Source organism: Scophthalmus maximus, chromosome 12 (assembly GCF_022379125.1).
Source record: "Scophthalmus maximus strain ysfricsl-2021 chromosome 12, ASM2237912v1, whole genome shotgun sequence".
NCBI lineage: Eukaryota > Metazoa > Chordata > Actinopteri > Pleuronectiformes > Scophthalmidae > Scophthalmus > Scophthalmus maximus.
The window spans coordinates 2,388,880-2,407,871 of record NC_061526.1 but is presented as its reverse complement, the minus strand read 5'-3'; positions in this window follow the sequence as shown (position 1 = coordinate 2,407,871).

Below are 18,992 nucleotides of genomic sequence, written 5' to 3'. Positions count from 1 at the left end.
AGCAGCAAATGTACTGCAAACATACATGACATAACAATATCAAACACAAACCCAACTGAAGAGAAGGGGAGAAGCAGAGAACATGATCTGAATTAGAACTGCATGAAATGGAAATCTCTACATATCCCCTGCCTTAGCTGCAGATTTTGAAAAAACATATTAAGAAATAGGACTTTTGTCTGGAGACAGGTCAGGAAATTAAATGGATTCCTTAATAATTTCTCTTTATTAACCAGCTTCATGACAAAACCCAACAATGCCCCGAGCCTAAACTCTGGGTTTAACAAATGGAAGCATAACTGTAGAAATTAAATATAAGTACAGTCCCTCTTGATGCAAGTTTGACTATCTATATAGATATATTTATTTTTTTTAAACTTCATGTGCGACATGAGCCTTGGTCTGAACCGGAAGTCACTATACGTTTTTGTAGATTCAGAACTTCATATGTAAAATTATGAAAAAGTAAGTTGAAGAGAAATACGTTGTCAAGTGGCTTTGCTATTACACCCATAGAGATGCATTTAAGGGACAGAAAACAGAGTTTTTTATTTTTTTATAAGTTAGCATTACCATAGCATTACCAAGGTGGATAAAGCAGATACAACTTGAACTTTACCACAAATAAAATGTAAACACAGAACAAACTAGGTGCTTTGCTTTGTTCTTTACAAAGTGGCCATCACTCTTTTTACAAAATATATATTTGTATAGCACTCATCAAAACACAAAGTGTTTTACAGAATAAAATCAAACAGAGCACAATTAATACGCACGTAAAACACAGGCGAAAATGTGATGGTTGTTTTTACTGTATAAAATTAGGAACTAGGAAGAGTGGAGAACCTACATCCAAGTCATTTTAAGCTATATGGTTATCAGAAACTTCTAAACTAGTTTTGAATATGCAACACAAAATAACAAATTGTTGGTTTCCGTGTGTCTATACTGCTCACACTCCTGGGTTGGGGGATTGGCATCAAATATGCATTTTTTCGGTTTCCTCATTCAACAGAATTTAAATTGTTCATTCATCCAAGACATTTTCTAATGAAATCATATCTGCAAGTACTTAATATGATAATCTCAATTATGATCAATTGTTTGGGTGTGAATATGCCATGACTTCTGTAAACAAAAGTAGTTCTGCTCAGTGGCAGGATTCACTTCCAAGCCTTCGGAGAAATAAAATGTTTTAATAGCCTTTTTTTTCTGTTAATGATATTCCATTCGTTCTTAACACGCCATTGCACAGATATTGAAAGTATTAATTTCTGTAATAGGGAACAGAAGACCACAGAGAACTCAATCTGAATGTTGTATTCATGACACTTTTCTGTGAGGATTTCTTTTTCTTTTCTTAATCCCACACCCACATTTAGTCAGTGTATTTACTGATTTTATAGATTTACTTGTAGCTTCATGTTTTGGTTTGGTCAATTTCATGTTTCACAACAGCCAAGTAATCACTTCAAATATTGACATTCTGTGTCCTCTAATGTAGTACTGAAAGAATAATAGAAATACAATATGCAGCTTTGATGATTCAGTTTAGCATCACAGATCAATGCAATACCAGTCTTGTCCATGCACACAGTAGTGCGTCGTTGTTTATTTACACATAGTTGACTTAACTAATATTCAAAAAGACCTTAAAGAGAGAAATGTTGCCGTGACCTCAAGCAACCTAGCAGTGGATTGTCTTGGCCAAGAAAACATGAACGAAAACACATTTCTGAATATTTCTCAAAGAAAACTGCCAACTACATCAATATCCAATCCGCCTGACTGAAATAAAATCTTCTCATGAGGAGCTTTTGTTATTGCAATGGCTGAAATATTGTTCAATGACTAAGTCTTTGCCACTGGAATCAACTCATGGAACTAAGGGAGAGACCTAATCCAAGAATGCAGCTTCATGGTTGCCGTTTTTTTTTTTTACACAAATTTGCGCTGAAATAGGATTGATGGTCATCAATCTATAAAAGCACTGCACATACCCTTGTGCAACAATGATCATAAAGTTATTTCATGTACAGTGGTGTCTGAATACATTTCAGCACTGGAGTACCATGAAATGTGATGTATGAATGTGATGTATGAAGGTAGCAGTAGATTTCCCCCTGGGCCATGTATTGGATCCAAAAAGGCAGTTAAAGCTAAAATGGGCCAAAGGTGCAAACAGCACCCGCAGGGCCTTATTGAACACAGTGTCTGCGGAGTTAAGTAAAAGGCTTTATTCTGATCGATAGACAACACATTAACCTTTAGCTCTTCAACACAACAGGATCAATATGCTCACACAGTTAGCTCACTCCGCAACACTGTGGCAATGTTGTTCAGATGTGAACAATCTCCGCGTCTTAGTATTTTATTAAACTAGGGTCTAAATAAATAAATGGTGGGGTCTTGATTTCAATAGGTCAGTGTTGCTCAGGGTTTGGATTCCTCCCAATGATTATGCAATGATGTGTGTCGCTAACTCACCAGTGGGCAAATGTCATTGTCATACGTGGCACGGTTACATTTGCGCCACTTAACCGCTGTCAATACAAAAAGTGTATCATTGTACTCACGCTCAATACATTATATTTATAGAGCACTTTTCATTGCTAACAACAATTTCAAAGTGCTGATGAAACTGTAGTCAAATTTACGACTAAAATTATCAGTAATATCACAGTATTGCTAAATTGTGCTGGAAATGTTGAAAAAGTACTAGCACTTACTGAAATTATTGTAGTATTATTATTACTGATGTTAATAATATTGCCAATGTATTCACTAGCCTACACCTAGCTAAAACTGATTCAGTACACTTCAACAGTCCTGCAATAAATCCTCCTCATGAGGATTAGATTTATTAGAGGACTTGAATTATTTTAATAGTCATTTTGGAGGCTGTTAAACTGAGAGGTGTTCCTAATATTGTGTCTTTCAGTGCTACAGCAGCACAAATTACAGCCTCTAAAATGACCATTGAAATAAATTTAAATCCTCTTTAAAAGTTTCAATAAAAACACCACCATCCCTAATGAAGGGAAGATTTAATGCAGGGCTGTTGTATTATCCGGCATTGGTTTCTATCTAGATGTACCTGATGAACTGATGAGTGTAGGTGAAACCTTTCGCCGAACTGAAGAATCAGTATTGTTACTGAAGAACTTAGAAATTACAATTGATATAGCATGGATATATTTTATCACCGCAGTAAGAGGCAGTTAAGAAAAAATCAATGGCAAATGCATTTAGCATCAGAGAGGAAGAATTTGCAGACTATAACGACAGTCTGTAACGTTATTTCACACTCAAAGTTGGCCATGAAAGGAAAATATACAGGGGACGAATAATACTGTAGATAATGCTTGGTTTAAGGTAATGTTGCCATAACAGCAGCTGTGCATACATGAATTGCTCCAACCTGTTAATAATCCTAATGTATCATCCTTGAGTGGGGATGAAAAGTAAACAAAACAGTGCTGTGTTGTTGTCACGGAGTCTTAAAGCGCTATGGGTTGCTCTCGCTTCAAGTGACCGAGCATAGCTGTTGTACGGCTGTGATAAGCCATTTCCAATTTGCAGAAGCTGCTGTCTGTCTAAAACACACTCCCACACTTGGGATGATCCCGTGCTAGGTTTTGAGGGGAGAAGCCTTTTTTTCCAGGGAATGCATGCTTTGACCGAGCGCAGCCATCTTTGCAACGTGCCGTTGTTATAATCTAAGACGTCGGTTACATGGAGGAGACGCCCGTTGTTTTTACGCTCCTCTATTTATGTTGGCCGCGGCTGTCGAAGGAATCAAATCTGCAACGTAACAAAATGTGAAAAAAAAGTGAGGGGTCGTGAATACTTTCTGAGCGCACCGTATCAAAGGAGGCATGTGCCCCTGTGTGCGTCGGAGGAGCAGGCGCACACACCTCCAGCAGATTGTGTCTATTTTAAATTCCATTGCGCCGCAGAGTGCGAGACTGATTTGTCCTAACAAAACCCATTGTCAACAAGTTAGGTTTTGTTATGTTTAATGCAGCTCTCTAGAGAAAAGCTGGTTCTGTGCTGGCCTGCAATGTGCTGTGCTTTTATTGCAGTATTGGGTTGGAGAGAATATATAATACACTCGGCCAAACATGACCGAACCAAATAGCCAAAAAGGTGGCCACGGTGGAGTAAACAATGGAATCTGTGCACAAACACACCGACTCCAGCGCCCCTGTACCACAATAGAAAATGGGACACACTTCCAACTGGCAGTTTTCATTAACTGTACAAAAGACAAATGAGACGGGGACTACCGACTGTGTTCATTCATACATTCCCAACCCCAATACCAACATTGTTTTCATGTTTTTTTATACCATATACACCTTGTTGCTTAATTGGATGCAAACCATAGACTTTACTGCCCATGGACTGATGTCTCTAAGCAATCTTGACATATGATTGCATCAGCTAATTTCACACTTCACTTGATACTTTTTGATGTAATGGGGAGCCATATTGCCGGGGTCTTGCACCGTCAGTCCAATCATATTCACCGAGAATATGGAGTGGATGAGTATGTAAAAGAGTTGCTGGAATAACTCAACGCGCCGTCAGATTTCATTCTGTTATAATTTTGCACCAAGGAGAGGGTAAGGTAGATAAGGTGAGGACACTGTGCGTGCGCGTGTGTGCGTGTGTGTGTCGAGTCTACAACACATTACAGTGTTGAAGGAGTGGAGGGATATGAACACTTTCTGAAACCACTGGATGTGCCGCACATCTGTCACATCTGCCCCACTTAAAAACTTTTGCCATTCAAAATTTCACACCATGATATTTGTGCAACACCATGGATTGCTCTGAATGTTATTGGTGAATAAACACTGCGTACACTTGGACACACAGTTCGCGTGTTACCTGTAGCTGAATATTAATTCACTATTTATACATCTCGCATTGCCGTTAACTCAAAAGCTGAACGGAGCCCACATATCACGGATATGGAAGCATGCACAAAGCTCCAATGTGAGGAAGAACATTTGAAATGACTTCCACACTTATGGACCATAAACATGAGAGCAAACTCAGATCAATGAGATTCAATTACCGTCCTATCTCATTTCCCAGGGCTGAATTGGAAATGGGTTAGAGATGGATCGTGTCATTACCAATTCCAGCGGATCCACAGATGTGTGTGTGAGTTTGTGTGTGTGTGTGTGTCCTATCTGTACCCACTGCCAATAAATAGGTTTTTTTAGTGACAAGCAGAAAGGTGAGCAGGAGTTCATGCACTGTCACTACCATTCTAGTTAATACTGTAGCCTGAAGTTGCAGAGCTTACTAAAGGTTCCAAAAATAAACTTCTTCTTTTTTTTCTCTTTTTTTTTGGGGGGGGGGGGGGGGGGGGGGGGACTATGGCAGATTTAAAACTGCCTTTTGATGGTCAACATTCTTTAACTTTTAAGATAACGATTATTTTTGTAATTCCTGCTAGTCAAATCACAGATGCTTCAGGGTGATTGGACTGATTCACGCACACATTTCCTCTCTCAAAACTGCATATCCAACATATGGTAATGTTCCCCCTGTTAAACTTCAATTTTTTGGGATTATTTATGCATTGTGCAAGTGAATAATTATCCTACAAATATCCAATTTGACTCTCTAAAATTAACAATGCATTCATGCCCAGGAAATTACAATCATTTAAAAAAAAAAAAAAGAAGCTGTCTAGTTCCTCACAGTGCCCCATAATCCGCCCGCATGCAAAACATTTTACTTGCCCACTCAAAACCTCCACTAAGTAGACATATCCCAAATAAACACAGAGGTATGTGGCCATGAAATAGATTATTACTTCCCTCCTGGGCAGCATCAATTATTGAACACTATTGATGTGGGAAAAAAAAATATTCATATCCTCTTCTTAATCAAATTCACAGCTGCAATTAAAATACCCTTATTTTAAGCCATACACTTGTATCAATATGTTTTGTTTTTATTTCTTATTCATTTTAGTTTGCTTTAGACGCTACGTTTTACTGTAATGTGCAAAGCATATTTTGATATGCTTCTACCTTCACCCATTCTGTGTTATCATCAGGTGAGTCACTTTTAAACTGAAATGAAGGACATGGGTTAGAGCACATAGGCTCCTTCTAATAGGAAAACATGGTGGGTTGCTTGTGCAAGACGTGCATACAGTACCTACACACCGCACAGATTACTGTACTGTTTTACTCGTGCTACAGCCAACAACCCTTTACAAACATTAAACTTCAGTTCGAATTTCATACCTACAGTATCAGCTTGGCGCATATTGTGTTCAGTGGCTGCTTTCCACATTTGTGCTGGATATCGAAAGAGAAATCCAGAGCTCAAAAGACCTTTAATCTGCTTCATGTCAAAGAGAACAGTGTCACTCAATGACAATAATTAAATCGTGTTGTTTGTGCTTTTTGACATCAGAGAGAAATGGCAGAGAGAGAATCACTAGGAATAAATTGTGCAGAAGTACATTGGCTTTTTAAAGCCATAAAGAAACACAACAGCTGATGAACAGCTCTGCCAGATGACATGTCCGTGTCAATTCACCCAATGCACTGCAAGCAAAAAACAATTTGGCATCAAATTTTGGACATCGGATACATGCAAAAACACATTTCCTTAACGCAGAGAGACCCTGCTCCACTAGTCAACGGCTGAGTGGTGAGGCATCAAATTTCACAGGCAAAGGGAGGAATGTCATCATGGACAATTTCTTTACATCACTCTGCCTTGCCAACAAACTAATTGCCAATGAGACAAGTCTGCTCAGAACCATGAGTAAAAAGAGACAGGAACTGTCTATAAAAAGTCAACACGCTGGGAGAACTACAGTTAAGAACAGCGACGACAGCCGAGGCAACAATTACGTTGAGCGTGTACAAGGCAAAGGCACAGAGTGTGTATTCTCAGCACTGTTCACCCTAATGTCAGCATCGACACACACACACACACACACACACACACACACACACACACACACACACACACACACACACACACACACACACACACACACACACACACACACACACACACACACACACACACACACACACACACACACACACACACACACACACACACACACACACACACACACACACACAGAAAGGAAAATCCAGGCACACTGACAAGTTTTGATACTAAGATGTGTAGGCCTACAGTATGCTATCCATCCTATCTGTCTGACCAGGTAGCTATCAGCAGCCACCGTTTATAGCAAACATGAGTGCATCATATACAGAGATAAAGCCCATTTAAGGCATGAACAGAAAATAAAATTCAAGTGGGCAAGACAGGGTTTATTTCCAGCAACTGTCCATTGGAGGATCATAAAAAGGCAAAAGGAAATTCGAGATGACTGTTGCATTGAATGACAAATGGCACGGAAATTAAACATCCAAAGACGTGAAATCCAACTTTCAAATAAGTGTCAACAGAATTAAATATATTAAGAAACTTCCAGCATACTTCACATATCCAGTATATAAACAAAGATATACTGGTTACAGCATATTGTGAGTTATACAACACATGCATACAGTTTCCACATGACTTCATGTCCACGACAAAGTAATGTGTATGTTCATTTGTGCTCGTATCCCAAATATCTGATCGCTAACACTGCTCGTCTACAATCTAAATGTGGTGCACTATTAAACAAAATGTCTGTTTCAAATTTGTAATATAATTAGGGCAATAAAGTCCCCCATCTACCTGCATATCATTAATGCTGAATCTAATTTACAAAAACCAGCAGTAAACCCAAAATGCCTATAGATTAGTTGCATTCAGAGCAAACACAAACGGGACCACCGTACAGTATACTGAACACAGTGTAGTGTACCGGACCTAAAAGAATACACTTTGAACACTGTGTGCTGTTGTAGCCTCCAAGGTTAAGCAGATATTCCAGTACAAAAGCATGATTACGTTTGCAGCCCATGCCCTCCAGGGACAGGATAAAGCAGCAATTATAGGTAAGAAAGAAAAGAAGAAAAATGAAATTACAAAGGGTAGAGCTCTTTTAAATGGCTTAACTGAGTCAGAATGGAAATCCGAGTTAAGGTTTCTAAGGTTTCCTTGAACGAAGAGGGAGTTTTCCTTCCATTTGACAACTTTTAGGTGATGGAAAAATTATCATCCATTTGGGATATGAGCGTTCAGCATTATGTTATAATCCAAAACAAAATTGTGTTTAAGCCACATGATCAGGTTAAGTTTAACATCATGTAAAGCAGTGTAATGATAATTTAAAGGCCACACTTTTATTGTCACTATTATTATTACCATTAGTATTACTTTACTGACCTGCTCCCCCTCTCAACCCAAACAGTGGAGGCAGATGGCCGCCCACTCTGAGCCTGCCTGTTCCATGCCACTGTCACCGTGGGCAGGTTCTTACACGAAACGTCGGGCCTCTGCAAATAATATCATAAAGGAGTACCATCGAGCCTTGGGAAGAAAAAAGAAGGCCTGCAAGACGAGGATGACAGCTGGTAGTGAACACAAGTGCTATTGTTCTAATAGTGAGATTATTTCTTTATTATTTATGGCATGCAATGACAGATACAAGTTCATTGAAAGTTGAGCAGCGTTTTGTTTTTTCTCAAGTACTTCACTTGTACCTTTTACCATCTCTCCCAGACATGCTTTGAAATGTGCAAAAAGCCGGTCTAGTCTGACCTCCAACACAAGAAGAAAGCCTGGACAAAACTTCTCAAATGTTTTTACATTTCAGCTTCAAAGCCCAAAAAAGACCCCAAAATTCCAAACACTAGATTATTTTCATAATACACAAGGTATGAGACCATTTGTTTGCTGTACATGCAAAGATTTCACAAATCATTTTAAATGGGGTGGGGTGAACGTCCCTAAACTGGTACCAGATTACACATGTCTATTCGAGGGAGTTCCCATTTACGCAGAGGCGTAAATGGGACGTTTATGTCATTACCAGCACAGATGCTTTACAAGCGTCTGTGCTGGTAATGACATAAATGTACGAATACAGGGGGAAGAGAGGAGAAAAGTGTGAGTGGGAGTAGGGAAGAAATCAAATCATGTTGGTAAAACATGGGAAGTGGGGTGAGTTTGGACAGACCAGATTAGACAAACTACAGACAGTGCTACTTTGATGAGCAGAGCTGTCTGTATTTATGATTAAAAATCGTCCGCTTCTGTCTGCCAATAAGCTCTTATCTGTACTGCATGCATATAAGTCTGATAGGGCCTCTAGCCATAGTGCAAGATAACAAAAATAATTAGCTAACATTCAGCTTTGAGCAGACAGAACATTTTTATACTACAGCAAAAGAAAATACAGATAGGAAGAGGAGCGGTGAGCTTTACTTACAGTTTATTCGTACATTAAATGTTTCTGTTTATCTGTGTATGCGTTTTTCAAAATGACTTTCTCCTTGACATGTGCAGACAGTCACTTCAAAAACTGAAAGTCTGCGCCTTGCCATTCGACTAAAGTCAATCTTCAGTGATCTAAAAATGGATAGAGCCTCAGCTGAGATTTCCATGTACAGGACTGTTTTAACCTTTAGGTGATAGTTAAAGTTGAGTCTTTTCAATAATGTTTAAACTAAAGTGGCTGATGAGATAATTCCATCACCTTACATTTACTATTATTTATTATCAGAAATACCAGCATAAAAGTAAATCTAGCAAAATCACTATCAAAAATAGGATTGTGCATTGCGATTAAGTCGTACTGAGTCGTATTAAACGTACTCATCTTTACTTGCCTTGTAAAAAGTAAAATACATATGTTCTATCTTACCCTCCTAAGCTGTTTTTTTTATCCTGTGCACTTTTTTTATATTTGGTCATTGTGTGCAATTACACACATCATTTCACTTCCCCCTTATTTCAATTTAATATTTTCATCCACCTGCTTGAGCAAAATTAGTGCATATTTCAAAGTCACAGCCTTGCGTCTGTTTACATATATAATTACTCAAATAGAACATTTTCCATGACTGGGAATCAAGTGCTAAAGAGAGGAGCAGGTGGAATTTTATTATCAGATATAGAGCTGCAATTAGCCAGTGGGAACAAGGCGAGGAGACATCCTTCTTAAAAATAAGTAAAGAGAAATGGCCCAGATGTGGAAATTAAAATCAACCAACACAGGTGGCAGGAGGTAACGTGTAAAGATGGCTGAGTTCGTCAGATCCGAGTTGTTATGTAAAGATTAATTGATCTTTGTTTTGAAACAGTATCGAAGATTTGGCTACAGTGATTTCACAGCCACAGATCCAAATCCGTCTTCTGCATGAAATTAAAAATGCAATGATACAGCTACCAAATCCTGTCTTTCCAGGTTACTCCTTTTCTGTCTTTCCAATCTTATGCCTCAAGCGTGTGTTGGTGTGTGTGTGACATGCCGTATTCCTGGAGCCTCTCTCCTGTACCCGCTTCGAGCTCCCCAAGACATTCGCATTCCTTTGGCGAAATGTCGGACCATACTGAGTGTAGCACTTCCCGGACGTATTCATACGCGACGTGCAATTTGACAATATTATATGCTGGGTGCACCACAAATATGGCTCCTGGAAGTGGATGTGTGAGCTGAAAATGCAGATATATGAAGGCACAGGCAACACAAGGAAAATACCACTAGCATTGGTTGCTAAAGCTACCGCCAACTGGTCCCCATCCCGAGTTGTTGAAGCCCTGTGCTTTGTTATTTAAAAAAAGTCCAATGTCCGTCAAGTGGGTTAAAAAATAATCCAGATTCATAAGGCTGACGCCATTTTTTATTAAAATGCTGCTCACTAAGGTAAAGAACAAACACAGTGAGCAGCATTTTAATTAAAAAAAAGTGTTTTATTTAATTTCTGATTCTGTGTTTGAAATAATCTACTGTACTCTATTAATGTATTTTGATTGCTTTAGGCAAGCTATTATCATCAAAATTACTAAAACATCACATTGTATTGTACCTTTACAAATGTCAGATGACCCTCACAATAGTTGCCCTCTTCACTACTGGGGTGTTTTCGGTTTCAAATCTATGGTTCTTCACCACGGCAAAGTGAAAGATCTAGTTTTTGGTGCGGCGGATTCAGCATTGGTGATCTTTGAACTGTTTGCATTTTCGATTTTTGGTGCTACTAGTTTATTGATAATGGGACCATCATATCTGAGGAAGACAATCCATATGGTCTATTATCTGCAACCACATTACAGGACAATCTGACAACATGATTCATCCAACCGAACATTAGAGACAGGAGAAATTTGGGAACAACATTGATTGAGTAAATTCAGCTCCCATGAGGACGAAGCAACAAAGGCTGTTTTCAGGCAAGATTCCTTGAGCACAGTGTGACCGTAATTGGATTAGATGCCTGGTTGCAACAGACAGAATAGGAGAGATGGAGTATGGGGCTTTTGCCATTTATTCTCCTTTGTGTGGTTGGAGGTGATTATGACTAATCAATGCTGGCAACTTTCACAGGGATGCCAAGACAATGAAGCACATTCCCAAGTTAACACTCTGTATCTACTCAGTCTAATCTGTTTAAGCAGTGTGACTTCCTTATCACTGTTTTGCTCACATTTTCCATATTCATTGTAACACAAACACTCAGTTTATTCGGCAGTAACAAGGGGATCTAATGGGAGTTATTAATCATTCTATAGGAATAAACTGTGTTTTGTGGGGTGACTGAGGTTAGAGAAATGCCACAACAATATTCCAGTGCATGCTTGAATGCCTATTAGGGATTCAACAACCTGAATCCCACCACCCTCCGTGCGGAAATTAATCTCGTCTTTTCCTCTGGAGAGCCATTGCACTTAATAACTCAATCCATGATACCATCTGAGGAGGTTCCCCATTTTTCTCTCCGTTACGTGGAAATGGCCACCACTTCATCAGCTCTCAGCCAGTGCTACTTGAGTGAAAAAAGTTGGGGTGGAGGTTAGGTCAGGGTCTTTAATTTGAGTGAACAATATGAGAGCATGCAAATGAGGCGAGTTCAGCCCTTAGACCTATTTTGAGGATATAATGCTTACTGAACATTGCCACTGGCACTGCAGTAGTCATCATTAGAAACTGCACACTGTAACATTTACAGTTTACATTAGACTTAATAATAAACCTTCAGCCAAGATAAGGTACATGTTAGAATTTCGTATTTTCCATAAGGATCTGACAGGAACTGTCATTTTTTTTTCATAAAAAAAAACTGTCCCTCTCCCTCTCCTCTGATGCTGTTACGTTCTTTAGCATCAGTCAGTGACACTTATTGCATTTTAGGATTTATTTTCTGATGCAGCCATATACATGCCTACCTATTTGAGGCAGTGATCTTGTATATTTCCTCACACTACTTTGGCCAATCTCCAAAGTGTTTTTAACTATTTCAATATGGTTTGTGAGGGTGGGCATGGCTGCATTCAGGAGAAAGAAAAAGACGGAGAGAGGTTTGGAGAAGGCTCTAGATACCAATACCAGGTGAGTTGATAATTGCGGTGCTTAAATGTTCAGTGGGGGTAAGAGCCGCTACATGGTTGTACACAGATGCACTTAGAAATACTGTATGACCCGATTGGCATAGTGGTCTTGGCCCAAGTGCCATTTGGCCAAAACCCCGAGAAAAGGCAGACATACACCTAGGAAAGTGCATGTCATACACACTGTACATGAATTCTACGCACAACTGAGCTTTGAACTGACACAAAGAGCTGCGGCTCATCTTTTTATTTTGATAGGCGATTACTTTCTTCTACCAATGTACAAGACATTATTCAGCATGCCATTAAGCTAGCTCATGTCCTAACACTGCCAGGATTTGCAGCTTTTCACCCCTAGACCCCCTGATAACATCAACTGATATGAAATCGACTGAAATGCTTTGAACAAATAATAACCAAGCAAGTGCATGTTTAGTCAACAATACGGTTACCTTTTTTTAACAAAGAAAACCCAATGAAAAAGAAAATGCATTTTGAGATTAAGGTACACTCGCATTGTTTTGGCCCACATCACCTCACAGTGTATTTGCTCTGGATGTTCATGTCGTCACGGAGCTGTTGCATCCTTTGAGGGACTAATTAATCATTGCAATGTGCATCACACAGCACCAAAAAGCCATTTACCTCCCCAGCCTAAGGCTCCAGAGTTTCAGGCAAATACCAAACTAAATAACTTTAGTTTATAATATCTAAAAGCTTTGTTTGACTACTCTGCTGTAGTTTGCCACAGCGCGGTAAAGTCACGGGTGCTCATTTCAAGTCCCTGTCTGCTGTGACAGGTTGAGTCATTACTCAAATCCAATTTGCCCGCGAGCCTTTATGGTGCCTGCTTTGCTCGTGTGTCTTTCTGTTGACACAGAAAGCTATCTCTTTCTATCCCTGGCATATGACCAGCATGTTTCTCCCTATTCTCCCAACATCAGTTGGTGAGAGGGGCAGTGAGTGGACAAGATGCCACTTTAACCGAGGGCAAAAGAAAATTAAGCCATTTATCTCCCACTAGGTCATGAAAAGAGATGGGAAACTCAGAGGGGAAACGCTGGTCTGGTTTCTGTTATATTTCTGTAGAGATTGCGGCTGTGTGGATGTCTCTCATTAAAACAGCGCCCTTCTTTCCCAGTCCTCTACCCCTGTGGCACTGACTATGGCCTGCACGAGCTGTATCCACTATACCCAGCTGTGAACAGATGGGTGGCACGGAGCAGGCCAATATGTCAGGCCTAATGGTGTATTACAAGAAATATGAAGATTTTGCTCTGTGGTGTATTCAGTTCAGATTCAGTGAATGCCGTAAAGAGATCAGATGTGTACTCGACACACACAGATGTGTACTTTAGTTTGAATGAGCCCCATTTTGTCAAAGCTCAAATATGCACTTTGACAACAAAGTGTTCATTGTTAATACAATAGCCTTTTTTTATCACAGCATTGTTGATAATAAATATTGTATTACTGTTTTCAGGGTTCAAGACCCAAATGGGAAGAACCCCATTGTTTCTGTCAGTTCATTATTATTATTTTTTTTCCTGCCACATTGACTCAGATTGGCGTGAGCTGTAATGAGTTAGAAACTTGGACCAGTAACTGGAAATGATAAGCATGTGCCTCAAAAGAAAATGAGCCCAATCGACCAGATGGTGGTGCTGTAATTAGGCAAATTCAAATGTGACTCACAACTTCAACTCAAAATACTCACAATTCTTCTTCTTTTTTTTTTTTAAACCTAATGGACGATAAACATCTGTCATTATGGATCATGGCCATTTTTTATTTTTTTATAACACAATTTGAGTCTGACCCATAAGTGTGTAACACAAATACCAAAATCATGTACCTTAAAGCCCAATGGGTAGAATTTAACCAATTTCAATGTGCATGTTCTGGGGGAGTGTATTAACCAAAATCCCAAGTGCCACATTGACTTGTGCAAGAGAACATGGCCTATATATATTTGCTCACGGCTCAATGCTTTTGAGCAATCCAGATAAGACTCATTGTATACCTTCTGTACACGCCAAGATTTGTTGAAATCTGTTGGTGACGAAGCAAGTGTTGGTCTCATTCCGTCTTTATACAGAATTAAACTAAAGTTATTTTGTACAGCTTTGCAGAGCCTGGGACCTGCTCATTGCTGAGCCTGGCTTTAAATTCAACAGATTGAGCTTCTTCATCGTGTTAACCACAAAAAAGGCTTTAACCCAGAATCCCCATTGATTGTTTTATCTCATTATTATAATATTTGCTCTCAAACCTGTAAACTGTATACTGTGTTAATCCATAAGAAACACTATATTCCTACCAAAGACTCTCTACATTGACAAAAAAATGCTTTGACTGACTTCACCACATTGCTTATAGTTGATGTCGATATTTAACCCTATTTTGAGACCAGGGAGACTGATGAATATATGATGGTGACAATTGTTTCTGAAAGCATTCTACAGAAAAATATCAAATTATCAATAAGTAATCCAAGTCATGCTGCCAAAGAGTGTTTTGAGGTCTCTTGGCATAAAATCCATATCCAAACAGCAACTGTACCATCAACAATAGCTTAAGACTACAGAGCTTTTTCTAGATGGTTGAAATTTGGTAAGTAGCGCTACAAGATACTCCCTCATCCAGGAAAACAAATCCACAAAGCTTTCAACTCAGCTAATTTTGAAATCTTAAAAACCAAAACGAAAAAAAACAAAACCAACTAATTTTGGCCACACATCTGCCTGAGTTGCATGTGCTGCAATAACGAATAATGAGTCTTTGCTGATATGACTTTGATAAATGGTACGAACAAAGTGTGGCTGACAATGTGCAAGGTGTAGTCACGATTGTCTTTTTGGAACGGTGTTTGCTCCAGCCATTTAAAAAAAATTAAATGGATCATAAATAATGATAAAAGAACATCAGTAATAACTAACAAAAATTCAACAGTGCACTTCCAGGAATTTGGCAAACCTTTCATAAACAGCCACCTTTCTTGAGCTCCAAAGTATGCTTCGATGAGTGCCGTCAAAGCAGTATTTGCGAAAGACCCCTAATGTTTTGTCATTTCAGCAAACTCCATGACGCCATTTCTCCATGCGGTCAAGTGTTCAAGCCGCCAAGGCTGCACAGCTTGTCATCTAACCCCCCCCAAAAAAACAAGATAGACTCTTCTGATAAATGATTAGCTTGATGAGGAATCATGATCTAGAGCAAGAGCAGGCTAATGTCAGCAATCTGTGTTGCCCATCTGTCTCATTACCCAACCAACCACCTAGCACACGCTTCACCTAGAGAAAAAGCAGCCCTGGTTCCTGCAGAAATGGGCCTGTGAATGAATTTCTGCAGAGTTTTTGGTCGTTCACTCAGAGAAGCCAGGGAGATCTTAATGCATAATGCATGGTCTGTGTGGTTTTCTGCCCCCACTTCCTGACCCCCAGGCTTTTTTCTTGTTTGCGGCTAAATCTTTACATGGAACAGATGAGACTGTGCTGTAGCTGGAAAGCACATACATCATATCATTATCATATGACCTTTTAACTCCAAATATATCAACAATCCAGATGATCACATTCGAGCTTATACACACATTCATGGATATACACTGTATAGTCAAATTTGTACTTGCGTACTAACATGTCACATTCACATTTCTAAAGGCGAAAAAAACGACTAATTGAAGTCTCATAAAATCTGACATGGAATAGTATTATTACAGCAATGAGTCTTAAAAATTGCGATGATTGTTATTTTGTCTGTGGGGAGAGGAAGAAAAGACGACTTGTCAAGCAGAAGAAAAAAAAGTACCATTGTATTGTCATCATGAACATCCCACCATGTGTCACATTGAGGCCTCTGAAAGGTGCCTGTCACACCACTGCACATGCAGCCGATGTTAAGAATAATGGTGAGTGATGTGGTGAAATGGCTCACAAAATGAAGTCCTGCTCACTTGAGCTTTGCCACGCAGTACACCATCCATTTGAATTATTTGCGGTCTGGTAAACACACCTTGTGTGGCATACTATGTTCATGTGAAAGCTCTCGGAATCCTCACTGCATTATGTGAGCTGGCAAGTGTGAGGTGAATGCTCATTTTTCATCCGTTACGTGACAGGTTTCACACTGTCACATGCTTGACATTAGACAGCCCTTGCTAAGTGTAAAGTGAGAAAATGACACCGGGCACACGTCACTTGTCCCACAGGTACCTGGCACCACTCTGCAGATTGTAAGGGATGCCAGTCCAGCAGACCTCGACCCTGGCACTGAGCAGACCCGGACTACTGCCGGTGGCATTATCACCAGCTCCCCCACCTTCCCTGGCATGTCTTTGGCTTACCTCACAGTCAGTTTGCACCTTGGCTTCAACAAAGCTTGTCATGAGGTCTTTGAGCTAGTGTGGGGACAACCTCTATGCCAATCAGACGGGATGTGTTCTGAACCTGCTGTCAGGTTCATTCATTACAGGTGAAAAAAAGAGCTAAAGTGTCTCCACATTTATCCTTTCAATACAAATGTTGATGGATAAATGAATGCAAAGTCACTATTTTTAATCAACAAATGTGTATAAATAACCTCAATTTATGAAGTCAAAACGTAACGATAAGAGTGGAGACTCTCCAGACTGAAAGGCCGAACATGGCTTGAAACATTAAGAAATATTACCGGTGGGTAAAGATTCTGAACCTGAAACCCGGAGGCCATACATTATCTTGATAAGTCATGTCGACCTGAGCCAGCAGCACCATTGTCAAGCCCCACCAGCTAATGACGGGAAACTGATAAGAGGCCATTCCATGTCACCTGCGATGTAAAACAAAAATAGATTCAATTAATCATATGAATTGCTGTTAAAGAAAAAAGGGATGATGATGATGGGAGAGGCTCCAGTCAGGTATGAGATCCTGAAGAATAATGAGTCGGTGAGGATTTGACAGGAAGGACATGAGATTTAAATGCTTAGAAAAGGATTTGATATTGTTGAAATACCTTGAGCAAAATGACCCAAAGTAAATCTTATTCACATTTGGAAATATTCACTCACACACGTACGTGTTTATACATATAATTTCAGTGCTACACTTTTGAAAAGTTTACATTAAATCATATACCCATTTTATCTACAGACTGAATATCACTCAGTACAATACAACAGCCATGGGCATTGTGCAGCTTCCAATGTTGAATCTTTTCAACAAAAGCTGCTGATGTATCTCAGAAAATTCAGGGGATTTATTTTTCTACATACAAAACGGTGTCTGCCTAATGTATGTGTTTAAATGTACTGTGTGTGAATATATATACATAAGCCCTGACTCAAGACAAACAAGGAGCAAGGACCACTGACAAAATAATTATTATAAAAAACTATGTTTCCAGAAACCATTATGCAGTCTTTAAAATGTGGGCAATGCCATCATAGAAAAGATTGCAGCCTTAAAAACGTTTGCTAACTGAGTCAAAGGGAATGAGGAGGAATAGTTTATTAATATAGCTTCATACGCAAAGAAAAAAATTTAATTTAAGGCACTAAAGAACATCAGATACTGTCTCCCCATCTCAAAGCTTGTTAAACTGGACTGGCTTGCTTGGAGACATTGTCAATGCCCTGTGAAATGTGAAATTAATATCTGTATCTTTCGGAAAATACGATGAAACAATTCTAATTGCCTGCACACCAAGGTGTTTATTTATAGGTGAAATTAATGTCCAAAACACTTCCACTGCTAAGCTGATAACCTGGTGTGAAATGCTGTGTTTTATGGTAGCTAAACCTAAACGTTCCTCTTGATTAAAGGTTTGCGTGAGCTTTGTCATTTTAAGTATATTGCAGAATATCAGAGCATCAACCTAAAAAGCAGCACAGTATTTACAATATCCTGGGTTTGCCCACATTTTTACAACGGACACCGCTCATTTACAAAAGAACGTTTTCATATCAGCACATCTACAGCATGTGCATCGATAACAACATTTGACAAAAAGCAAGCTCAGACAAAAGAATAGATGAAATTTTATCATTGGACAGCACTCCTGCACTGCTTTCTTCTAACTGCCATTACCCTGTGTGACTGACGAAAGCTCAAATGGAAGTTTTATGTCCTTAGGTAGGAGGTGAGCCCTGATGGCATAGTTTTCTGCATTATAAATGCATAGGTTTACAGCATTGACAATGTCATGGTCTGGCAGACATCACATCTCAGAATCCAATCCAAAAGAATGGAGTTCCCTCTGCCACTCCCACTCCAGTTTTGTGACTACTAGGCTGAATTTCATAATAGTGAATGCATGGAAACTTTACAGACAAACGATACGCTATTAAAATAATAAAAAATATGCCATATGTTTGCCCTGCTAAGACAGATTCATGAGCTTCAACACTTCATCAAAGGATTTAAATTACACTTATGCAATACAGGATCTACTTTGGTGGATAATAAAGGATTCTTATGTAATTTACTTTACACAATACATGTGCATAGTCA